Consider the following 26,429-nt stretch of genomic DNA (forward strand, 5'->3'; position numbering starts at 1 on the left):
AAATATGTATTTTTTCTTTTAATTAAAAAAGAAAGTAGAAATAAAGTGCAGAGTAACATATGATCCCAATTTTGTTTAAAAATGCGCCCTAACATATGTAAATTGTTTCATATTTTTAAATAAAGGTATAGATATATACACTTGAGTCTTAATGTTGATGGCTTTATTTAGGGGTAATATGAAGGAAGAAGAACAAATTTTTTACCTTTTACTTTATATAGTTCTATATTATTTGACTTGTTACCAGAATTATTTGACAATTTTTTAAAATCTAGTATGGTGAAGAGGTAAAAAGATGACATTATGGCCTGAAGTTTCAGTACAAAAAAGTTAAAGTACAAATTCTCCTTTAAACTACAGAATTCCTTTTCCAGAGCTTCTAAAGGAGATATTGGGTCAGTGGCATATGATAATTAAAATAGTATATTATTAACTACTAGGTATGGACCTGATATTCCTATGTCTAGCTCTTGTAAACTTGATTAGGCCCAAAGCTCTTGACCCAAACCCAACTGTTGGGATGTGAATTACCACCTGTCTGAGGTAATGGGTACCAGAGACCAACTTGAGCTCCCGCATGAGGGAAGAGCAAGTCAAGGAAGCCAGACCTGGCCCTAGTGTAGGCTTATAGGGATAACAGAAAGGGCAAGACTCCTCTGGTGAAAAAGAAGCAAACAAAAAACCACAAAAACCAAAACAACCAACCAACCAACAAACAAGCAAACAAACATGGACCAGTCATGGTCCTTGAAGCTGGTCAATTCTATGAGCAATTCTTTGACACAAGTGGTAAACAAGATCAGATAAAGAAAGTAAGCTCTCTTGTTCTCTTTTCCGTGAATATTACCTGTTGTAGCAGAAAAAAAAAGTAGAAAACTGCTGCTTTAGATCCCCATTTATTGAGAATAAAAAATGAGGAACCAACAAAGACAAAATTAGAGAGATCAGAGTGCAAAATACAAACAACGCAGTGTAGCTTCATGAAAATGAGGGGAGTGTTTTATAGGATGATAATGAACAGTGTCAGTTGATAGATTCAAAGAGATCATTGAAGAGCAGCAAGACAAAAACAGCCTATTGGATTAAAGGGTTAGGAATCTTTTTTTTTTTTTTATTTTAGAAGAGTTTTAGTAATTCTGTGGGTAAGAAAGCAGATTGTGGAGAGATTAAGGTAGGGGGTAGCTTATGGGGAGTTAAAGTGGTGGTGGCAGGTATAAAGTTCTTATAGGAATATTTGGGAAGAGTAGGAAAGGGAGAAATGACCCAAGATGGGGGTAAACCTCTTTATATTTCCATAGAGTAGGAAAGACTTGAAGGATCTGATAAAGAGATAAAGATTAAAGATGGAAAAAACATAAAACCTGATGGAGAAATATTCTGAAGAACACAGAAAGGATAGAATTAGTAGCACTGTGGGAAAGGGTTAATCTTAGAGGGACCCCTTTCTGTGAAGTCAAAGACAGGATGGTTATCTATATGGAAATATTTGGAAGTACGAAGTAGAAAAGTTGGTAGAATGTACTGAATTCAGTAAAGTAAGAACTGAGGTTATCGGTTAAATAGAGAGAAGCTCTTGGGAGCTTAAGCAGACTGGAGATTTAAAATTAGTTCTAAGTAAAATGGGCCAATGAATTGGGTGTGCTTGGCACAATCACAACTGGACTATAGACTTCTCAAGGGAATTACTATTTCATGACTGTTGTGTTCCCACTCCTCAACACAGTGTTTGGTACATGGCTAGTGCTCAATAAATGTAAATGGATGGATGAATGAATGAGGATCTGGTATTTTTATTTTAACTGAATCAAATTATTGCCCACCCCCCAACCCCCACCACCACCACCACTTCCAACAAGCGCCTGGGTGAAGTTAAATGTAATCATTAAACTAAGTCCATAGTGGTCTGCAGTTTGTAAACAGGACTTAATAAAATAGATGATTATCTTATTATTATACACACAGCCCAAAATCGTGTGTGTTGGCTTTCTTAGGATAAAGGTCAGTGGTAATATTTGATTTTGGCAGTGCTGGATGAAAAGGAGGAGTTGTTAGATCTAGCACACATTGTTCTGCAGCTTGTAGCTCTGGAATATTTGTGGTTGCAGTGGCCTTTAAGGAGCCTGCTCTTTTCTGCTCTTGCGGCCTCATCAGAATGTTCCAGTAACTTTGAGATAGTTCAGATCTCCCTATTTAAAATTGAAGAAATGACTAGCATGTTTGTTAGAGATGCTTGGGAGCTTGTGTTCAGGAATCCTGTGTTAGATGTGATAAGTGAACACCAAGATTGCAGATTTGAGGACATGTGGGTTTACTTCAGTAAAAGATTTTGATGAAAAAGAGGACAGGGACAGACACTGCTTGAAAACATAAATAGGCTTATAGTCTTTTATTTTTCTATGAGAATAAAGAGGAAAGTAATTATGAAATTATCTCATTTACTCATTTATTTAATAAGTATATATTAAGCACCTGTATTATGCAGAGAAAAATGTTAGTAAAATGTGACTTGTTAACTGGGAAACATTTTGACTATCCTTCACAAAAAGTAGCATGACTCTTATATTGTTTTTATTTTATTTTTATTTTTATTTGTACAAATTTGTGGCATACATGTGAAGTTTTGTTACATGTATATAATACATAATGTGAAATTTTGTTACATGTATATAATACGTAGTGATCAAGTAAGGGTACTTAGGGTGTCCATCATCCAAGTACAATACATTTTTGTTAACTATAGTCACCCTACTCTGCTGCCAAACATTGAATTTATTCCTTTTATCGAGCTGTATGTTTGTACCCTTCAACCCACTTCTCTTCATCCTCCCCTCTCTCCCACACTCATCCCTCCCAGTCTCTGTTATCTATCTTTCCACTCTTTACTTCCACATGATCAAATATTTTAGCTTCTACATATGAGTGAGAAGATGGGATGTTTGTCTTTTGGTGCCTGGCTTATTTCACTTGCCAGGGATGGTGGCTCAAGCCTATAGTCCCAGCACTTTAGAAGGCCAAGGTGGGAGTATCACTTGAGCCCAGGAGTTCGAGACCAACCTGGGCAACATGGTGAAATCCCATCTCTACAACAAATACAAGAATTAACTGGTGTGGCTATTCAGGAGGCTGAGGTGGGCGAATCACTTGAGCTTGGGAGGTCGAAGCTACAGTGAGCCGAGATCAGGCCACTGCACTGCAGCCTAGGTGACAGAGTGAGACCCTGTCTCAAAACAAACAAAAACCCCCCTGTTCTATCCACATTGCTGTAAATGGAAGGATTTTATTTTATTTTTTAATGTCCCAGTAGCATTCCATTGTATATATGTACACATTTTCTTTATCCATTCATCTGTTGATGAACACTTAGATTGATTCCATAGCTTTGCTATTGTGAATAGTGCTGCAATAAACATGTGAGTGCAGATATCCCTTTGATATATTGATTTCTTTTTCTTTGGGTAGATACCCACTAGTGGGATTGCTGGATCAAATGGTAATTCTATTTTTAGTTTTTAAAGAAATCTCCATACAGTTTTCCATAGAAGCTGTACTAGTTTCCATTCCCACCAGCAGTGTATAAGAATTCTCTTTTCTCCACATCCTCACCAACATCCATTATTTTCTACCTTTTCTGATTTGGGTAAGATGATATCTCATTGTGGTTTTGATTTGCATTTCTCTGATGATTAGTAATATTGAAGATTTTTTCAAATACCTGTTTGCCATTTTCATGTCTTCTTTTGATGAATATCTATTGATTTCCTTTCCCTACTTTTTAATGGGATTGCTTTTCATTTGTTTGTTTGTTTTGCTGTTGAGCTGAGTTCCTTGTATATTCTGGGTATTAGTCCCCTGTCAGATGAGTAGTTTGCAACTATCTTCTCCTATTCAACAGGTGTCTATTCACTCTGTTGATTATTTCTTAAACCAAAATTAAGCTTTGAAGTTTAATTAGGTCCTACTTGTCTATTTTTGGGTTTGTTGCCTGTGCATTTGAGGACTTAGTCATAAATTCTTTTCCTAGCCAGTGTCCAAGAGAGCTTTTCCTGGGTTTTCTGCTAGTATTTTTGTAGTTTCAGGTCTTATGTTTAAGTTTTTCATCTATTTTGAGTTGATTTCTATATATGGTAAGAGATAAGGGTTCAGTTTCATTCTTCAATATGTGGCTCTCCAATTTTCCCAGCATTATTTATTGAAGAGGATGTCCCTTCTCCAGTGTAAGTTCGTGCCTATTCCAAATTTATTTCCTAATGAAAGTTGAAATAATTCTGATACTAAAACACATTTATCCTCTGCTAACTAGATGACATTAGGAGTTTGCTGTTTCTTCCTTACTGATGAAGACATTAGTAAGACCAAAGCGTTTTCCTCCATATTGCTTTTGGTTCTTAGGAATCTTCGCAGTGGTAGGAAACCCTGACCCCTTGAACCATAGCAGCAGCAGGTGAACAGAAAAGGAACTAGATTTCAAAATATTTTGTTTTAACATGTGTTTTGTTGTATTGAAGTCATCATACAACATCTGATATTGATTTTGAGATTCTTAATTCATTCTTTTTAAAGATTGAGATTAAAAAACCTAAACACACTTCCACGCAGTTTTCCCATAAATCCTATCCATTAACTCAATTCAAAACATCCTGATCCTGCAGTGTTATGCTATGTTTCTGCCCTTGCTGAATTAGGAGTGCTCTTGTGTGTCTCGTGGGGTATGTGCAGTGCTGTCTTCCAGAAAAGAGAAAATGACACTGTATTATAGGTTTAATGTATACTCTAGCTAAGGGCAAAACTAGTCAAAAATCAAACTGAATTTATATTCAATTTCCCTATATACTTGTGAATGCCTCTTTCACAGAACATTGTTAAAATAAATATCAGGGCCGGGCATGGTGGCTCACGCCTGTAATCCCAGCACTTTGGGAGGCTGAGGTGGGTGGATCACCTGAGGTCAGGACTTCAAGACCAGCCTGGCGAACATGGTGAAACCACGTTTCTACTAAAAATACAAAAATTAGCCGGGCATGGTGGCATGCGCCTGTAATCCCAACTACTCGGAAGGCTGAGGCGGGAGAACCACTTGAATCCAGGAGGTGGAGGTTGCAGTGAGCTGAGATCGCGCCATTGCACTCCAGCCTGGGTGACAGAGAGAGACTCTGTCTTAAAAAATAATAATAAAGGCCGGGCACAGTGGCTCATGCCTGTAATCCCAGCACTTTGGAAGGCCAAGGCAGGTGGATCACTTGAGGTCAGGAGTTCGAGACCAGTCTGGCCAACATGGCAAAACCTCGTCTCTACTAAAAATAACAAAAATTAGCTGGGCATGATGGCGGGCGCCTGTAATGCTAGCGACTCGGGAGGCTGAGGCAGGAGAATCGCTTGAACCCAGGGGGCAGAGGTTGCAGTGAGCCGAGATCGTGCCATTGCACTCCAGCCTGGGCAACAAGAGCTAAACTCTGTCTCAAAAGAAAAATAATAATAAAATAAAATAAATATCAGGAAAGTATCACATAACATCTACTCTGAACTTTAAAGTGAGATTACTTGCACTCTAAGGAGAGTTGAGGAACTTTATAAAGAGTTTATGAGGTAGCTTTTAAGCACTTATTATTCTAAGAGTATTTTATTAAATTTAATGTATTAGGAGTTGTTTTGTTTTGTTTTGTTTTGAGACAGTGTCTCGCTCTGCTGCCCTGGTTAGAGTGCAGTGGCACGATCTTGGCTCACTGTAACCTCCACTTCCTGGGTTCAAGCGATTCTTCTGCCTCAGCCTCCCAAGTAGCTGGGACTACAGGCATGTGCCACCATGCTCAGCTAATTTTTGTATTTTTAGTAGAGACGGGGTTTCACAATATTGGCCAGGCTGGTCTCGAACTCCTGACCTTGTGATATGCCCACCTCAGCCTCCCAAAGTGCTGAGATTACTGTTCTGATGGTTGTAGGTATTGTTACCTGAAAGATGGCCAGCTGGGATAGGCAGTCTGAGAAGGGATAATTTGAAAATTTTCCCTACTCATCTTGGTAAATGGCCTGCCTCTATCTTCATCCATCATGGGGACTCTGAGTGTCATGGGATTTAAGATGAGACTTCAGCTCCTGCATTCTATAAGCCTCATGCAGTATTCATTTCTACTTCATTCATATGCATATATTGAATCCCCGCTCTGTTGGTGTTAGGGATAACAGCATGGTTCTTTCCCTCAAGGATTTCACTGGCTGGTGAGGGTAGTGGACATGTAGGAAAAGTAAGTTACAGTACAACTATGTGCTATAATAGAGGGAGGACAAAGCATTGTAGTTGCTACAGGAGCAAGTGACTCATTTTGTCCTGGGGATTTGGAGAGTGCTCCACAAATGTGATAACAGCTGCACCGGGTCTTAAAAGATATATTGAAATTTGTTAGGTCAAGAAAGGGATGCCAGGCAGAGAGAATTGCAAGTGCAAAGTCTTGGAAGTTAGCAAGAGTATGGAAGTAAAAGAAGTATACAATTCATGGAGTGGAATGGTAGAAGAAAAAGGCTGAAAAAGTAGACTTGATTCTTATTAACCCAATAGTGCCGGTGGGGTGGGAGGTGAGCAAAAAAGTTAAAATTGTCAGAAATATGAGAGAACTTGAAAAATACTTTGTTATATAAAACATCTGATCGGTAATTGGGTTATTTTTTCTGCTACAGTATTTTTAAAAATCACACATTTCTCATCAAGATAGAAAATAAACAAAGAAAATCACTTCAGTATATAACTCGACTGATGACATTTCAATAGCATTGTTTTTACCCAGCTGGGGTTCCACCTGTCCACACAAAACAGCTCTGTTCCACTTGATACATACATTTCTCACTGTCCTTTACTGTTTGATGGTCCAGACATGAGCATTTACAGTTACCTTCTCAGTAACTATAATTATTTGACAGTAACAGCAAAACAAAAGTCTGTGTTATTTTTTCCAAAAATGTCCAAGAGTTTACCAGTTGAGGCAAGCAATGGTATCACTTGTGGTACCAGGTATTTTATCATTAATAGCTTTTCATGGTACAGTAATTTTTCATCTAGGTAGATGAAGAGTAACGCACTTTCAAGATACATTTTCAAACCACGTGTTTGAAATTGTCAAAAATAAGAGCACTATTTGATTTTTTAAATGGAAATATTGCAATTGTACATATTTATGGGGTACAATTTAATATTTCAATACATATGTATATAGTATAAAAAGCCATATTCTATCTATGCTAATTATTTTATCTACTAAAATGTAGTATAGAGAATAATTATGTACAACATTTAAAAATTTCCAGTTGGGGAAGGAGGAGTCTCAAAAACTCATAAGTAAATTGCATTTAAAATTATTACAGTTTGAGTGTGATGAGTGTGAGTGTTAATTTTATGGTGAAGCTATTGAAAAATTATAATTTTTGACTTAAAGCATATTTGCAAAAGTAGAATATACCCATATAAAGATATAAAATATATAAAAATAAAATCAGAATTGAAAGTGTATTGTTTACTGCAAAAGGGACATGGTAAATATTTCGCTGGTGAATAAAGTCAACTTGTTAGAGTTGTTAGAAAAGCAAAATAAAATATAAAGGAGAACATTATTTTGACCTTTACATTTACAATTGATTACTACAAGAATGCTCATATTCCAAATGATATAATTGACATTAGAGAAACAAAACTTTGTTGCTGCATTACTTTACAATTGAAATAAATGTTTCCTCAGTGTATTAAACAATACATTATAAGCTAACTTAATAACAATTTTAAAATTGTCATCAATTTATGTAAGCAATCAGGAAAGGAAAGGCTCTCTTAATTAAAGAAATGTCCTTGAATTTTATTAGGCACAATAAGACAACTGACTAGGAGTGTAGTTATTTTATAAACATATACAGACACATAGACACAAACAGAGCAAGTGCAAATTAGAACCATGATGGTGCCACTAAACATGAGTGGAAGATTCATTGTGATGGTAAAAATTTAGAGGAAGAACTAAGTACTCGATTGTGTCAGATTCTAAGGTTTACCAGTGAGTTTGAGAAACTAAAAACTCTTCAGTGCCCCCCAATACTGACACTTCCTTGATAACATCCTCTCTGCGTCTCTATATAGATTGCCAGTTTCTTTACAACTTGTATAAGAGGCTCAAAGATATGACATGCAGGAAGCTATGTGGTATGTCAGAAATATATTGGACCACTGGCTGGGTGCAGTGGCTCGCTCCTGTAATCCCAGCACTTTGGGAGGCCGAGGCAGGTGGATCACGAGGTCAGGAGTTCAAGACCAGCCTGGCCAAGATGGTGAAACCCTGTCTCTACTAAAAATACAAAAATTAGCCGGGCACGGTGGCAGGCGCCTGTAATCCCAGCTACTTGGGAGGCTGAGGCAGGAGAATCCCTTGAACCCAGGGGCGGCGGGCGGTGCAGAGATTGCAGTGAGCCGAGATAGCCACTGCACTCCAGCATGGGTGACAGAGTGAGACTCCATCTCAAAAAAAAAGAAGTCTTTTGTTCACAATGAAAGGAATGTTGACTTTGAAATTATGGATTTATATTAATGTCACTATAAACCAATGGGAATGGGAATTTTTAAACAAACTTGCTAAATATTGAGAGACTAAACTACTAAGTTAATAAATTATATATAGCAGTGTAGCTTTCTCTCTAGATGGTGTCTCACAATGGATTTCTGTTGCTTGACTATTTTCTTAGTGAATATTTAAACTAAGGTGGTGACTGAGATTTGGTGATCTGGTTAAGTATTTTGAAACACATTTTGAATAATATAGCTTAGTGTTAACAGGGAATTAAATATGATTTTTTTCTTACTCATTTCACCTTCCCTATACTGTATATTTGGAATCAATCATTAAAAAACCTCCAAAAGAAAATTAATCTATATAGGACTATTTGTTCCCTAAACTTATAGGCAGTCATTCAGAGCTTCCAGAGATTATTGAGATAATCTTTTAAACATAAAGAGGGATGGTGAATTAATGATTGGCTGATGATACTGGTTTGCAAATTTGAATTTTTCTCTCTTTTTTTCTCCTAAAGTTATTTATTACATACAATAATTCTTTGTAAAGGAGGAAATGGAGAAATGTAGGTCAGAGGTTGCAAAGTAGCAGATATGTAGGATGAACAAGTCTAGAGATCTAAATACAACATGAGGACTATAGGTAATAAAATTGTACTGTATTTGGGATTGATATTAAATAAGAATTTAGCTGCTTTTGACATAAAAACAAAAGAAATCGATAACTATGTGGGATGATGGATATATTAATTTACTTCACTGTAGTAACCTTTTTGGTATCTGTATATATCCCATAACATCGTGCTGTATACCTTAAATATACACAATAACCTTTATTTTTAGAAGTTTTTATAAAGAGCTTCAAAGAAAATTTAAAGACATGTTTACTTGTTTTTTAAAAGTAAAAGAAATAGTTTGCTGCTTATTTAAAAAAAAAAAAAAACACATATCTCAAAACCATTTGGGCTGGGGTAATTATGCCAAAAAACAATCTCAAGGTTTCAAAGGGGGGAAAAAAAGTCCTTTTGGAGAGCAATAATCGATCATGGAAGCTGAAATAGCGCATGCCATACTGCTTCATCTGGAAAATGGTATACAATCAATATTTTTTTTTACCAAAGGAAATAAATATTTGCTAAGTTTAAATTTACGTTTTTCTGAGAGATTACAGCATGATGAAAATTTCAGAGCTACTGTTTAAATGGAAGAAATAAATGGAGCAAAGTCAACTATGTGCAGTAATTTTACAGAATCAATGCAAATGTGATCCTAGAACTTTGATCCCAGAACAAAGTAACAGCAACTTCATCTATGATTACAGCCCCTTAGTTGATGGCTGTTTGTTTATTTGACATGGTCTATGTAATAATGCTTCCTGCCTCTCAGCACTACTACCTACATACAGTTGTGGTTTGGTCAGTCACCACAACTCGTGCAGAATACTTTTATTCTACTCTGCATTGCCCCAGGGCTTGCACTGTCTTGGAATAGAAGGCCAGTGTCCTGGATGTGAATTTCTGACAGAAATAGTAACCAGATTACAGATCCTAAACAACTGACCTTACTTACCTTATCAGTTTAAGACATTAGTCAAGTGTGCTTTAATAGTTTTCTAAGGCTGCCATAACAAAGTACCACAAACTGGGTGGCCTAAAAGAACAGAAATGTATTATTTCACAGTTCTGGAGGCTAGCAGTCTGACACTGAGGTGTTGGCAGGGCATGCTTCTTAAGACTCTAAGGAAGAACCCTTCCTTGTCTCTTCCTAGCCGCTGGTGACTCTCGGCAATCCTTGGGATTTTCTTGAATTGTAGCTGTATCACTCCAATCTCTGCCTCGATTGTCATGTGGCTCTTTTCCCTCTATGTGTCTGTGTGTCTTCTCTTCTTTTAAGGACACAAGTCATTGTATTTAGAGCCCACTATATTCTAGTATGACCTCATCTTAACTGATTATATCTGTGAAGATCCTGTTTCCAAATAAGGTTACATTCTGAAGTTCTAGTTAGACATGAATTTTGGAGGGACATAATTCAACCTACTACACCAAGCAATGGAAGTACACTAGAAAAATGGCATGTAATTTTTTTTATGTTTTAGGCTTTAAATTATAGATCCTAAAGATTACTCAGTAGTTTTTCGGTGAATATGATACTTACTCTAGTGTTAGGATAATCAGTGAAAAATAGCATGTTATAAAATGTTAAATGTAAAACTTGAACCCTATATTTCTCATAAGACTTCTCACTTGCTTAATTAATGTTGATTCATGGGGATAATTGCCCTTACTATGTCTAAGTAATCTAAATATATTTGAAGTCAGATTATGAAGGATTTTATACACTAAATTAAGGGTTTGGATTTGACTCTGTGAAAAAGGAAGAATCAGTGGAGATTCATTACTTTTAAATGATAGTTCAGGTAATAATGTAGAAGATTTAAAAACTCAGAAAAAAGCTATTGAAACAGCACAGGTGAGATGATTGTGGTTTAGACTACATTGATGGAGATGGAGAAATGAAATTGTATTGAGAAACACCCCTGATGATTTAGTAATTGATTAGATGATGAAGATAGGTAATATTTATTAAGCATTTTCTCTGTGCCAGGCACCAATCTAAACACTTTTTATGTATTAATTTGTTTAATTCTTGCAATTCTCCTATAAATCAGTACTATTAAAATTTTTATTTCAGGTGATGAAACTGAGGCACAAATACTTGCCAAAGATCACATAGCTAGTAATTGGAGGAGGCAGGATTTGAACCAGCAGAATCTGGTAAGGGAAAGGAAGGAGTTGGGGATGAATCTTAAGGTTAGGAGACTAGGTAGATGGTTGTGTCATTAGCCAGAATTGAGAATACAGTGCAGAATCGGGGAGAGTTGACCTGAAGGTCATGAGTCAATAGATTTAGTTTGGGATATAGTATTAAGTTTGAAGAGCTGCTCGTGGGAAGTAAGACGGGTGATAGTAAGTACTAAAAATAATATTTGATGTTAATTAATTTTTAGATTAATTTCCTTAACAAAGATAATGTCATTTTAAATGTATACATTATGCAGCTATGGTAAAACATGAAGAATTGGTGATGCTGGCTACTAGTCTTGAAAAGCAAGAGTGCTTTAACAGGGTGCAATTCCTTGTGATAACGTATTCTCATATCATCCCTACATTAAGTTAGGTAGGCAAATAACTATCTTACCTGGAACTTTGTGAATGTTTTGGTCTGTCAGAGAAAGTAGAGGAATTCCTAAGTTTGTACCCAGCCGGTCATTAGTGAATTTACTTCATTACAAACTCTCTTTATATTCTCACTCTTTGATCCACGCATCCCACCAAATATACCCCTGTGTTGCTCTAACCACAGGGAATTCTAGATTCTAGTTCAAACCAGGCAGTTTATGGGAACTGCTTTTGTTGAAATGATTAAATAAAGAAATGCCTGTGAATTATCCTTCCGAAACACTGCCTGTTTTCTGTGTCATTTTGGTCTCATTAATCAGTGTTGCAGCCAGGCAGACACTGTGCTGTGTATTTTACTGTCCTCAGCACAGCGGCTTCTACGTCTCTGCTCCCAGGCCGACACGTTGGGGAAAAAGAGAGAGGGAAACCATCAATCTTCCCAGTTGCACATGTCAGCAGTGATTCCTTTCCCCTTCCTGTTGGCTGTCTCTCTCACCACCTGTGTTTAGAATTAGCACTGAAGCTGCTGCCCAGATGAATAAGAACCACTGTCCTTGTCACCTGCCCTGGTATGGGCCACCACTTCTCAATGAAACAAGTATATCAAGCAGTCAGTTATCTTTAGCATGAGCGGTGTAAGAGAATCACACACCCCTTAGAAGTTTATTATAACATAAAATTAAAATTTTAGGCCATAGATTCTAGTGAATCAAAGGGGTAAAACAAATAATTTCTTGAGTGCCTTGCTATCTTCTCATAATCTCCCTCTGAAGTACATATGGCTGAAGTTAATCGACCTGGGTTCAAGTCGTGGCTCCGCTATTTACTAGGTATGGACCACTCATTTAACCCTTCTGTGCCTCAGTTCCTTCATCCTTGTGAAACAAGTACCTCAGAGTTTTTATGAGGATCAAATGAGATAATACATTTATAGCTTTTGCTATAATGCTTCCCATTTAGTAAGCACTCAATAAATGTTAGCTATTATTACCATTAACCTCATTGTCCAAATAATAAAACTGAGTTTCAGAGAGGTTACATAATTTGCAAAAGGCGCTAGGAGGCATAGAAGGATTTTGAACCTAGCATTGTCTGATCCTCAAAACTCAAGTCCTTTAGATTACACTACATTGTTTCTATTTTAGTTTCATTTTACAAATTACTTAATATCTGAACTTAATAAATCATTTCACATTGTCTATCTTAATTTCCCATTATTTAAAATGAAAATGGTAATAACCATCATTCCTGTTAGTATGAGACTCTTTTAGTTACATATCAACTAATTCAATCAGACCACCATATGCCGAAAAACTAGGCCGATTTTTCTTTTGAGACAGGATCTTGCCCTGTTGCCCGGGCTGGAGTATGGTGGAACAATCATTGCTCACTGCAGCCTCGATGTCCAGGCTCAAGCAATCCTCCCACCTCAGCCTCCTGAGTAGCTGGTACTACAGGCATGTGCTACCATGCCTGGCTAATTTTCCTGTATTTATTTATTTATTTTTATTTTTTTCTGGTAGAGACAAGATCTCCCTACGTTGACCAGGCTGGTTTCAAACTCCTGGCTCAAGTGATCCTCCCACATCGGCCTCCCAAAGTATTGGCATTACAGGTGTGAGCCACTGCATCTGGCCCAGGCTTATTTTTAAAATTTGGTGACAGAAAAATGACATGCGTTTTTTAAAAAGTTAAACAATACAGAAAGTCAAAAAGGAAGTCATTACTCCCATTTCCTTGTATAACCACTAGTAAGTTAGGTATGTAGGCTGTCTTCCTTGTCAGCATTTATCTATTTAACAAATGTCTATATAGAACCTTCAGGGGAGTACTGTCATTCCTCCCATTTTACAGCTAAGGAAGTTCCATGATTTGCACAAGGAAGCACAGCCAGTGCACAAGAAGGCTGGCACTGGACTCACATGTCTGACTCTAGATTTGGGCTCCTCACCTCCACCCTGTGCCAATTCTCAGTACTTAACAGGACCTACCTTCGTATCTATTCCATAGTATTTCATTATATAAAAAGAAAACTGTAACTTATTTACTGTTTCCCCTAGTGATGGACATTAGTTGCTTATAATCCTTTTTTTTTTTCTTCAACTTTAAAATTCGAGGCTACATGTGCAGGATATACAGAGATGTTACATAGGTAAATGTGTGCCATGGTGGTTTGCTACACAGATCATCCTGTCACCTAAGTATTAAGTCCAGCATCCATTAGCTATTCATCCTGATGCTCTCCCTCTCCAACCTGACAGGCCTCAGTGTGTGGTGTTCCCCACCATGTGTCCATGTGTTCTCATCATTCAGCTCCCACTTATAAGTGAGAACATGTGGTATTTGGTTTTCTGTTCCTGGGTTAGTTTGCTGAGAATCATGTCTTCCAACTCCATCTGTGTCCCTGCAAAGGATATGATCTTATTCCTTTTTATGGCTGCATAGAATTTCATGGTGTATATGTACCACTATAATTCTTTTGTAATTAAATAATCAGGGGGAACACCAGATCTTCTTACATTCTTGTGTATTTCTATAGGACAGATTTCCATACATTGAATGGTTGGGTCAAAATAAAATAAAATTTTGATCTCCAGATATGGTTAGATTACTGAGAGCTTATTCTGTGCCAGGGTTATACTAATAAACTTGTCACAGTCCTTGTAACCACCCTATGAGATAGGTACTATTATTATCCCTATTTTGTACATGTTCAACACCACATAAGTAATTGGGCAAAGTCTTGAATCCCGGCAGTGTGGCACTAGATTTTGCTTCTCAGCCATGGTTTATAACCAAGCTAGTTATCACAATCATATTTTAGTGCTTGGTTTTGTCATTCTTCTAACTTACTATGAGATTGAGTTAACGATCTGAGCTAACAGAAGGGTCTGATGATGCAAATGTGGTTGGAACACCCTATAGTCTTATATCAGTCTACAGGTTGGATGAGAAAGGGAGCCATGATTAGCTAGAACATGAGACTTATTTGCTCTTGGAAGAGGTGAAATAACAGTCAAAAAAATTCCCTTATTTGTAAACTATTTTATACCAGGAAACTAACTTTAGAAATGTGTTTTCCTGTTTGGATTGTGGGTACTTTGTAAGAAATTCACACTGTCTCTCAAAGGTTCAGAACACTTGAGATAGTCAGGGAATTATATCATACATTACATATAAGAATTACTGGCATCTCAGCTTCACTTAGCCAAGGCCACATGATATTAGTCCAGGTCTTGGCCAACCAACTGAGCTAATCATGAGACCCACTTACAGTGCTTGAGTGTTGAATCCAGACTTTCTGGTAGGAAAGATCAGAAAGAAGTAGGGAGTTTGCCAAGCAGGGACATGGGTAAAAACAATATCTCTATGCAGAGATAATTTTGTCTCCAATCCATTACTGATGTTGAACACTCCTCAGTGGTATTACTTCCTTGGTGATGTCCAGGCTATATATGCTTTCTGAATCCCTGAGCCATAGAGATTTATGGAATTGGACTTTGCCAAGTAAGTCTACCTAGCTATGAAAGATAGCATGCCTACTTGTTGTCACAGGTGTCTTCTCTCACCAGCATAGAGGCTATGACCACAGCTTCATAATCTTCTGTCCTTTATGGCTGCTGCATGTAATATCCAAACTTCTGGGAGCCAAAGGGGCCTCTGCCTATACATGATTAAATCATTGCCTTAGAGATTTCATTACCTTGAAATGTAAATTACTAGCAAGTGAACTTACTCCTCACATTTTTAGTCCTTTTATTTGTGTGTGTGTGTGTGTGTGTGTGTGTGTGTGTGTGTGTTTCAGTGTTTCCTAGCAGGTTGGCAGCTTTGGAAGATAATTGTGTAGCAGTTGGCTTAGAACAGTGGTTTCTCATTCATGGCTTCATGTTAGAATCACCTGGGGAGCTTTTAAAACTCCCATTGCTCATGCCAAATCCCAGACTGATTAAATCAGAATCTCTAGGGGTGGTGCCCAGGCATCAGTATTTTTTAAAGCTCCCAAGTGATTGCAGTGCAGCCAAGATTGAGAACTGTTGGCTTAGAAGGGACCTTCTCTTTTTCATTCATAATGTTTTTATCTGTACCTCATTTTCTGCAGTTGAAGTGAATTTTAAGAATAGATTATTGGTGCCCAAAAACCTCGCTCAAACTTTAGCATACATCAGAATCACTGAAGAGGCTTGTTAAAGCCCGGGTCGCATAAATTTTCTCATTTCTTCTTCTGGGATAAGCCCCACTCTTAGAATTCCTGATTTAGTAGGTCTGGGTTGGAACCCAAGACTGCATTTTTAACAAGTTCCCAAGCCATGATGCTACTGCTGGTACTGGAAACATACTTTGAGAGCCTCTGCTCTAATCCCTTCCTCTCACCTTCTTTCTGCTCTTTACTTTTCCACCAGCAGTGGCCAGGGCTGCTGCCCCTGACAGTCGTATCATACAGTATCAATAAGAAAGGCAATTAATGCATGAGGATGTTTAACCTGTTACTCCACCTCAAAGTAATCATACAATCTAACTAAAAAGAATTTACTGTATATGCAAATACAACCTCCTCTGCATTCATAATTGCTCCCCTTAAGTCCTTTCTAATACAAAATCAAAGCCACCACTGAATAGATTTCTGGTGTCCAAAATGGACCTCGGATTCTGCTTTCCCACAGAAACAATTTTATGGCTGCTGGTTAGGTACAGCTGAAATCATGCTGTTAAAACCATTCTTCAAGAATATTGTAGGCTCAGAGAGACTTTGATGGTCTGCTTCCCATTTAAAGAATCCAATTTCTGGGTTTCAAATAACCAATTTTTAAACAAACTCTTAGAACGTAACTTGTTTAACAATTGCCTGCAACTGAAACATTTGGCTTATTTTGTTTATAGTTATTTTACCCTTTACATTTGGAACTAAAGTATGGGAGAAAGGATTTGTCATGATTCAGTTAACATTTATTAGGGGACCATAACACACCTGGCACTGTGCTATTTACTGGGTATATAAAGAGGGAAAAGATAGTCACCGCCCTAGAAGAGCTCATATTCTAGGCAGGAAAATATATCTATGGAGCAAATAAAAAAATATTTACCAAGTTACCAATGTGATATGTGCAATAATGAAGAATTGATGAAGGAGGCATCTGTTCTTCTGAGTGAGAGAGAGAAAGAGAGACATTGATGGTGTGTGTGGTGGAGCATGGAACAGGTGTGGGTGTGTTTGGTAGGAGGAAGGAGCGTGTTTAAGAGTCTCAGAATCAGTGAGAGATTGTTAGGGCTTAATGACCAAGGAGAGTTCCCCACGCAGAAAAGAGGTCAAAGGGCGTTCTAGGATGGTGGAAGAGTGTGAATGCAGAGGGGAGTACTCTACAGAAGAAAGGCAAGTAGTCAGCTGAGTTCCCCAGGTGGTGTGATTGGAGAATGACTGGGAAGGGCATTGACCACCCCACAAAGTCAGAGTCTTGTCTCAGAGGAAGAAATGAGAAGAGTTATGCTAAGTCAGCATATGTGATATTTGCACCTCTATCCCATATTTTATTATCTTTCTTCTCCTGTATATTCCCCAATACCCTGAGGAAGACAGTTTCAATTTCAACAAAATATTAATATTTTGAAAATGTCTGAAAGTGGTTTTCACAGTGTGCTCTGAGAAGCCCCCTTTGTGCTTGACTGGGGTGAGGTCAAAAGAGCAGTCAGGGACCCACCAGAGCTCCCCCACTGACTCTGCTATTATCCATCCACCTTTCAAGCTTTTCTTTGGACAATTCCACTTATTAGGCACATCTAAGAATATTATATTTGAAAAAGTGTACACAGTTAGAAAAGTATTAAAACCAGTGTAATTAATCCTCACATGTTTAGTAACAGTCTGACGACTTGGTGTGGAGAGCCACATCTCTCAGCTGCTGGCCAAAGGATAAATGTTCTCAGATAATCAGCTGAAGAGGGGAATCAGGCAGGTGTCGATGTGGATGTGTGAGCAGTGATAATTGTTGGTATGATAAGCCTTTAGTTGGCCACAAGAGATAATGAAAATATCATATACCCCCAGAATGAACACTTGAAAATCAATGTTAGAATTTTCTTATGAAGGCTGGGTGCAATTGCTCACACCTGTCATCCCAGAATTTTGGGAGGCCAAGGCAAGAGGATCACTTAAGGCTAGGAGTTTGAGACCAATCTGGGCAAGATAGCAAGACCTTGCCTTTACGAGAAATTTAAAAAATTAGCCAGGGTATGTGCCACGCTGCCTTGCCTGGGCACTGATACCTGAACGCTGAGTTTGAGCCAGTGGAGATGAACCCTTTAACTAAGGTGAAGCTGATCAATGAGCTGAATGAGCGAGAGGTCCAGCTTAGGGTGGCCAATAAGGTGTCCTGGCACTCCGAGTACAAGGACAGTGCCTGGATCTTCCTGGGAGGGCTTCCTTATGAGCTGACTGAAGGGGACATCATCTGTATGTTCTCACAGTATGGGGAGATTGTTAACATTAATCTCATGTGGGACAAGAAGACTGGGAAATCCAAAGGATTCTGTTTCCTCTGCTATGAAGACCAGAGGAGCACTGTTCTGGCCGTTGACAATTTTAATTGGATCAAGATCAAAGGAAGAACTATCCGCGTGGATCATGTGTCTAACTATTGCGTTCCTAAGGACTCAGAAGAAATGGGTGATGTGACCAAAGAGCTCCAGGAGAAGGGCTGTGGGGCTTGTACCCCCTCACCAAGTTTGTCTGAGAGCTCTGAAGATGAAAAACCAACAAAAAAGCGCAAAAAAAGACAAAAAGGAAAAAAAAAAGACAACTGACTGGGAGGTACAGGCAGAGCAAACATCCTCTTCGTCACCCAGAAGCAAGACAGTAAAGGAAGAGGACGACCCTGGCCCTAAGAAGCACAGCAGCAAGAACTAAGAGAGAGCTCAGAAGTCAGTGCCTAGGGAGGGGCGGAAGCTCCCCAAGGCCAGGACTGCCTACTCTGGTTGGGCAGAGAACCGAGAGAGGGAGCTGAAGAAGGAGAAACCCAAGCACGAGCACAGGTCCTCAAGCAGGAGGGCGGCAAGAGAAGAAAAGACCAGGGATAAGGACAGAGGGCGGAGCTCAGACACACTTTCTAGCCCGTACAACGGGCGTTCTGAAGGGCGTAGTCATAGAAGTCGAGGTAGGAGCCGAGATAAATCCCATAGGCATAAAAGGACCCAGCGCTGCCGGGAGCAGGAGTCTTTGAATTCCAGTGACTGTAGGCGTCACTGAAGACTGTTCAGCTGCTCGGTAGATTTGGAAATAATTATGTTTTTTAAATGCACTCAAATTCAGTTGGATTGTTACTATTTTTGTATCTAAAACTCCTGGGGCTGAATTCTTTTAACCCCTTGAGTATTAGAGTCATTGAGAGGGCTGCAGTTTCAACAGCCACACATCCTGGATATTCTTCGTACCATTCATTGTCCCTGAACCAGAGTATGTGTCCTGAATGTTGATTCATAAATATGGCTCTTGAACCCGTAGACCCAATTGAAGATGGAATTTTCAGGAAAGGGAAAATACCAGATAATTCTAGAATTCTAGTTTTGTGTTTGATGTTTAGAGCTCAGCATCGTGGGACCTTTCCAGATACTAGGTTTGGACAGCTTGATGTAAATGAATGGGATAGGGTTTTTAAGATCAACCAGCTCCATGCCCAAAACCTCCTGTTTAAAAAAATGTTTAATGTCTTTTCTTTTTCATTACAACTTTTTTGTTTGATAGGCCTCTTTCCAAATTTTTTCCTTGCAATGTATTTATTATTTATTTGTATTGAGGTGAAATTCACATAACATAAAGTTAACCATTTTAAAGGGAACAATTCAGTGACATTTGGTACTAAACATCCACAGTGTTGTGTAACCATTGCCTCTGTCTAGTTCCAAAACATTTTTTATCATCCCAAAATGAAACCCTGTACCCATTAAACAAGAACTCTCCATTTCCTCACTCCTCCCCATCCCTAGCAACCACCAACTGACTTCCTATTTATGGGTTTGCCTATTCTGGATATATCATATAAATAGAATTATACCAAAAAAAAAATTAGCCGACGTAGTTGTGTGTGCGTCTAGTCCCAGCTACTTGGGAGGGTGGGTGGACTGCTTGAGCCTAGGAGTTTGAGGCTGCAGTGAGCTCTGATCGTCCACAGTACTCCAGCCTGGGCAACAGAGAGACACTCTGTCTCAAAAAAAAAAAAAAAAAAAAAAAAATCTTATGAGGAAAACTAAATTTTTTAAACATTTTATATCATTTTTTGTACTTTTAAAATTGTAGTGCTTCTTGATCTATTACCTGTACTTACTGTCCTGTTCAAGATAATAATATGCTGTGTTAGTTAGTATGTTATGGCAAGAATATGACACTTGCTGATTTGGTTTAGCAAGTAGTGTTATTAGGAATTAAAATATTTTGCACTACATTTAATTTTCTAATTATTTATGTCATGTTTAGATAATTGTTAATTTAGTTTTAAGCATCTAAGACAAAAAAAGACTTGCCTCCTTATTCTTTACTTATGTATAACCTTTGCATTTAAATATAGATTAGCTGCCCTGAGGTGAAAATGTAATCCTTCCTGGGAGCCAAAGTGTCATGACTTTATATTTTATCATTTCTTCCTGCTGGGGAGAAAGAAAAAAAGACCGGAAGAAAATAGCCCAAAGAGATGTTTAGGTACAAAAGAAATTAACTACAAAAGAAAAGAACAGTATAAAATTAAAAACCTGGTGTCTTAGTTCACTCGTTCTGCTATAACAAAATACTACAGACTGGGTAATTTATGAAGAACAGATACTTATTTCTTACAGTTCTGGAGGCTAGGAAGTTCAAGAGCGAGGCACCAGCCTTGGTGTGTATTGACGGCTGCTCTCTGTTTTCAAGATGGCGCCTTGTTGCTGCATCCTCCAGCAAGGAGGAATGCTGTGTCCTTACATGGTAGAGGGGGTGGAAGGACAAAACAGTGTATACTTTCTCTAAATCTTTCCTTTCTTTTCTTTTCTTTTTTTTTTGGAGATGGAGTTGCGCTCTGTCACCCAGGCTGGAGTGCAATGGCGCTATCTCATCTCACTGCAACCTCTGCCTCCCGGGTTCAAGTGATTCTCCTGCCTCAGCCTCCCGAGTAGCTGGGATTACAGACATCCGCCACTGCGCCTGGCTAATTTTTGTATTTTTAGTAGAGATGGGGTTTCACCGTTTTGGCCAGGTTGGTCTCAAACTCCTGACCTCAAGTGATCCACCTGCCTTGGCCTCCCAAAGTGCTGCGATTGCAGGTGTGAGCCACCACGCCCAGCCTGAAGCCTCTTTTATAAGGGCATTAATCCATCCATGAGACAGAACCCTCATGACTTAATCACTTCCTAAAAGGCCCTGCCTTTTAATACTACCACAGTGGGGATTTTCAATTTGAATTTTGAGGGGGTCACACCTTCAAAACATGGCACCTGGGGAAGAACATTATGTGGTGTGGTGTGGTGGGCAGAGCACTGGAGTTCTGAATTCTGGCTCCAGCTGTGCCACTAGTTGTGTGCCCTTGGCCTTTTGATTAACATCTCCATGGTACACTTTCCCCTTCTGAGAAGTGTGTTGGGGAGAGGGGTTGGGTGGGAGTGGGATACTTGAAGCCAAGAAGTTCTAAATTGCATTCAGTTCAGTGTGATGGAAGGAATATAGAATTTGGAGTCCAGTTGCAAGAGCTCAGATCCAGATGTGACTCACCTGCCTGTGACTTTATGCAGGTTATTTAACTTAGCAGTGTACTTCCCTAGAAAATGATGCCTATAATTCCTACCTTCACTACATGAGATGAAGTACATGAAGGGGCCAGGGCATGTTTCTGATAGCTAAATTTCATCACAAGAAGGAAAATACATCTGCAAAAGCATTCCATCACATGATAGAAGGATGGTAGGTACAGCGCATGTAAGGAAAACAGATGTGTAACTCTTGAAATTTGAAAATGGCTTAAATAAGCCTGTGGGGAATATTTTTAAGAATTATGTTGATTCCTTTTAAACTCTTTTACTGAACTAACAATACATATTAAGTGCTTATCATTTATGCCCTTAAGGAGCTCACAGTCTAATTGGTTAGTCACTCCTTTTTCTTTCTTTTTAAAAATATTTTTCCTTCAGTTTTAATTGTTCGCCTACATATTTTTTCTTATTTGGAGGTGATGTAGAACCTTCTTTCTCTTATACTGAATTAATATTTACTCTTATTGATTCCTAGGTCTGAGCATCTGGTTTTATTTCTAAGCAGAAATGAACCCATTTTTCTTGGTGCTGAGTGAGCATTTCTTAACAGACCTGGACTCTCCAGTGCTTTCCGGAGGAAAGAGCTGACTATAGCAGAACAATGCTGAGGCATGGCCAAACCTTCAGAGGAGCACCAGTGTCACGCCGGGTCTTCTTTGTTTCAGCTCTTCAATCCTGAATTGCCAATAGAGGCATTTTCAAGAAAATCTTGAAGATAATTTCAGGAACGTAGGATTGAAATAGTTAGGGCAATGTAAATGATAGAATTGAGAAACACTAACAGAGCTAAGGAGTGACAGCTTTAAACAATATTTTAAAATTTATATACAATTAGAAGAATAAATAGACTTATAGAAAGAGATTTTCATCCCAATTACCTGGTAATGTTATTGAATACTTTTTTATTACAATCTGTGATAAAATGGCATTTATGTAACCAATAAGACGTAGTGTGGCCATTGAGCCAAGTTTGTGGTTTATCTTTGACTGTAGTTAAAACAAGTGTGATGAATGAACAATTGCTGTTACAGCTGGATACAAGCAGGACTTTGTAAGAAGAGTCTTGAAATCTTTAGTTGAAGTCTGTTTCTCACCACTGTACTGAAGCTGAAGTTTCAAAGCTAGTAGGCAACCTTCTTTTGATGGATCTTATTCACTTGAAATTAAAGACAGAAGCTCTCCTAATCACAAAAATTCTTTTGCCATGATTAATAACTTGGGAATTTTCAATTGCTTTTGAGTACAGTAAGAAAATTAAGGAAATTACACATTTTGGATGTGCTCAGTACCTTACAACAGGAATAGTTTCAGCTATGTCTGTCAAAATGATAAGTATGCTCTACCTTTGATTTGAATACCCACCCTCTCTTCTGGTATATGTCAAATCCCAGAGCTGAAGCTCCCCAGGGATTTGGTACTGCTGGTTCTGTTATAAAAATGAGCCAATAAATGTATAGGCTGGAAGTGGCATTTACCAAGGAAATATGCCTGAAATGAAATGAAGACATACTTTCTAACATGCTTCTTTTTTAATCCTCTGCATACTGTGATAGAATTGTAGGTTGATGCTCCAGGCTTCCCCTTGAATGAATGCCTGTGGGCTAGGCTAGAAGCTGTTTTCTTTGTGGTTTGCCTCCTGTCCAAACCCATGGGAAGCCCAAGCTCCTTTCGTTTTCATTCTTTTCTAACTCTAGTGCTTTTGAACACAGAACCCCCATCCTCCCACCACCCAAACTCCACATTCCAACCCCATGATTTCATGGTACCTGGCATGCCTTCCCTGCCATGCCGTCAGGCCGCCTGCTGACTCCTGCAGAGGGAACAGACGGGAACATAAACTCACCGCAGAAGAGCAGCACGCTCTCTGTATATTTTTAAGACCAGGTATCCAGTTCCCATTTAGAGGCTGTATTTTTTTAACAGCGCCTTGAAAATTGAACAAAACACTTCTCGTTGGTCTCATTGCTTGATAATATCATTCCCTCTGTGCTAATGTATAGAATCTCAGGAACTAGAGAATGGAAAAGATGTATTAGATCATTTCTAGCCCATTCCCACTGGTCACATTACGTTTTTCCCACAGTCTCTTCTCTGGTGCTTTTCTCTTCTAGTTTTCTCAAGAATTTGCTTTCTCCATTTCTCCTGGGGAATAATTTCTGAGTTTGAAGATGGAGGAATATATGTGAAAATATTCCTATTATTTTCAACTTAAAATTCCTAGTCTTTATAATCCTTTACATTACCATAAACAGTCCCTTATCTTCCTAGGTCAAGTATTTCAGGATGGTATTTTTTTCCTTTCCATTTATTAACTTCAGAGTTTGTTTTTCTGCTTTGCTTTCTCTCTTCATCAATCAGTCCCTAAAGCCCATTAATCATTTCTTACTGCACTGAAAATGCCTTTGCTTATTCCCATATCAGGAATCCAGAGCTGGTTAAGGTCCCTAGGTCCTGGTGGAAGCCTCACTAATAGGTACTCATTCTATGCTAACTTCTCTCTCTCTCTCAATTCTCAAGTAGAAATTATTTTAAAAATATTGTTTCTAGATTATGATTTGGGGATTTCATCACTTGAAAGCCTTTTATGTGTGTGTTTGTGATTTTGAGTGTAAGATTATATTTGTTCTCAATTACCTGAAGGATATTTTTCATATCCTCAGAGCCACAGATAATTTGGGTTTCCTCCTCAGTTCCTGGATCAAGCACAATTCTGGACCATGGAACTATGATGTAGCATTCTATTTTAGGGCTACCATCTTAGGAGTTGAGAGGAAAATAGACTATATTTGTAGGATTTAGAATACTTGGGGAAAAGGAAGTGCCAAATTTAAGTAGCCTTGGCACTCACATATCAAAAGTAGATTAGCTCTCAGGAGCTAGCATTAGGTATAAAAAAGACTTAACATGGCTTGTGGCTTCCTGGATTGGAGGACTCAATATTATAAAGATGTCACTTCTCCCCGAAACAATCTATAGATGCAGTGTGATCCCAGTCAGCAACCCCAACCAACAATTGCAGCTTCTAATCTATAGATGCAGTGTGATCCCAGTCAGCAACCCCAACCAACAATTGCAGCTTCTAATCTGATCTAAAAAGAAGAAGGAAAAAATGAACAGGCTTTTTTTTTCTCTTGGGACTTGACAAGATGATTCTAAAATGTATTGATACATATAAAGGCCCAAGGATGGATAAAGTACTCTTGAAGAAAAAGAAGGTGGAAAGCCTCACTTTAGCAGGTTCCAAGACATACTTTCAAAAAGCAATGTGATACTGACACAGTGACAGACAGATAGACTAATGAGTCAGAATTGAAAGACCAGACCCTTACCAGATTCTTCATAGAGGGATCCTTGATTTATGATGACGATGGCATTTCAAAGCAGTGGGAAGAGACAGTCTTTTCAATAAATGGTGCTAGAATAATCAGATATTCATATAGGAAAAAAAGAAGAAATTAGATGCTTACCTCACACCATATGCAAAAAACTCCAGATGGATAGAGACCTAAATGTGAAGAGTAAAGATAAAACTTCAAAGTGCACACACACACACATTTTATATATGCGTATGTGTGTGTGTGTCTAGCTATATGTATATATCCATATATGCACACACACAGACACACGTGCACCTTCACAACTGCAGGGTATTGAAAGATTTCTTCTATGATACGATATTTCTTCTATGATACAATTTATTCTATGATACAGAAGTTATATATTTGATTCATAAAATTAAGTACTTAACCTTTATCAAAAGATAATATAAAGAGAAGACAGCCATACAATAAGACTATTTGCCCTACATGTAATTGACAAAATATTAGCATCTAGAATATGTACAGATTCTGAAATCAATACAAGACAATCCAATCTGAGAAAAACAGGCTAAATAATTTAAATAGGCTCTTCATAGAAGAGGAGGTAAAAATAGGTAGTAATCATAAAAAGAGTTCCCAACTTCTTTAATAATCAAAGAGAATTAAACCATAATGAGATTCTACCTCATTTCCATCAGATTAGCTAAAAATAAAAAGACTGCTAATACCAAGTGTTGATGAGGATATGGAACAACAGAAACTTGGTAGAAAGTGTATAATGTTACATACTTAGGAATAGTTCAATATATTGAAGTACTACAATTGAAGATACGTATACATACCTTATGACTCAGCAATTCTGCTCCTAGATATATACACTAGAGAAACTTGGCTCATAATACACTAAGATACCTGTATAATAATGGTCTTTTTTGTCCCTGTAATTTTTTATTTTGCAAATTTTTAAACTGACTGAAAAGTTGCAAAATTAATACAACGAATATAATAAAGTCTTAATAGATGGTAGCTAAGCAAAGCATAGTAGCTAGTAGAGAGAACATACATGGACTTTGAAGTCAGTGATATCTGGCTCGAAACCTCAGCTCCACCACTTACTAGCTCTGTGACCATGGGCAATCTAGTTAAATCTGTGAGCCTCATGTCTCTCATCTATAAACTGGAGGTAATAATATGCCTACCATATTAGGTATTATAAGGATTAAATGCATTAATATATGTAAAGCACTGGGCATAAATGCTTGCAACATAGTTGTTCAGTAAATTATTGCTGTTATTGTTTTGTTGTGGTGGTGGTTAAAAATGATAATGATGCATTTTGTTTTCTCAGGGCCTTTTAGTTACAGCATATTTATTGATACATACTCATTTTTGGTTTTTCACTATGGAATGTATTATAAAATAATTCAGGGGAAAAATAGCAATTTTTTTTTACTTTGTATTGCATTTTTTTCTTTTCATTTTCCTATTATAACTTCAGTATTAGAAAGTACAAGCCAAAGGGAAAATATGACCAGGGTAAAAATGCTTTTTATAATTTAAATAATCATGTAGAATTAAAATTTCCTTTTGAAGAATTGAAAACCCAAATATGATTTTATTAAAAGT

The 26,429-nt window shown here is 37.9% G+C and overlaps 1 protein-coding gene and 1 pseudogene across 3 annotated transcripts in view; both read left to right on the forward strand.

Moving 5' to 3' along the window:
* Positions 1–26,429, forward strand: part of WARS2 (tryptophanyl tRNA synthetase 2, mitochondrial) — a 120,256-nt gene that overhangs the window by 46,019 nt on the left and 47,808 nt on the right. The window contains exon 1 of one of the 3 annotated variants that reach the window (XM_063664390.1): positions 22,230–22,364. The exons of the other annotated variants lie outside the window; for them this stretch is intronic. The gene's annotated coding sequence lies outside the window, so the exon portion shown is untranslated. Of the gene's footprint in view, positions 1–22,229; positions 22,365–26,429 lie in introns of those variants that run through there. 3 annotated transcript variants of the gene reach the window in all.
* On the forward strand, positions 15,466–19,094 carry LOC134739498 (RNA-binding motif protein, X-linked 2-like; annotated as a pseudogene).

This window comes from Pongo pygmaeus, chromosome 1 (assembly GCF_028885625.2).
Source record: "Pongo pygmaeus isolate AG05252 chromosome 1, NHGRI_mPonPyg2-v2.0_pri, whole genome shotgun sequence".
Classification (NCBI taxonomy): Eukaryota; Metazoa; Chordata; class Mammalia; order Primates; family Hominidae; genus Pongo; species Pongo pygmaeus.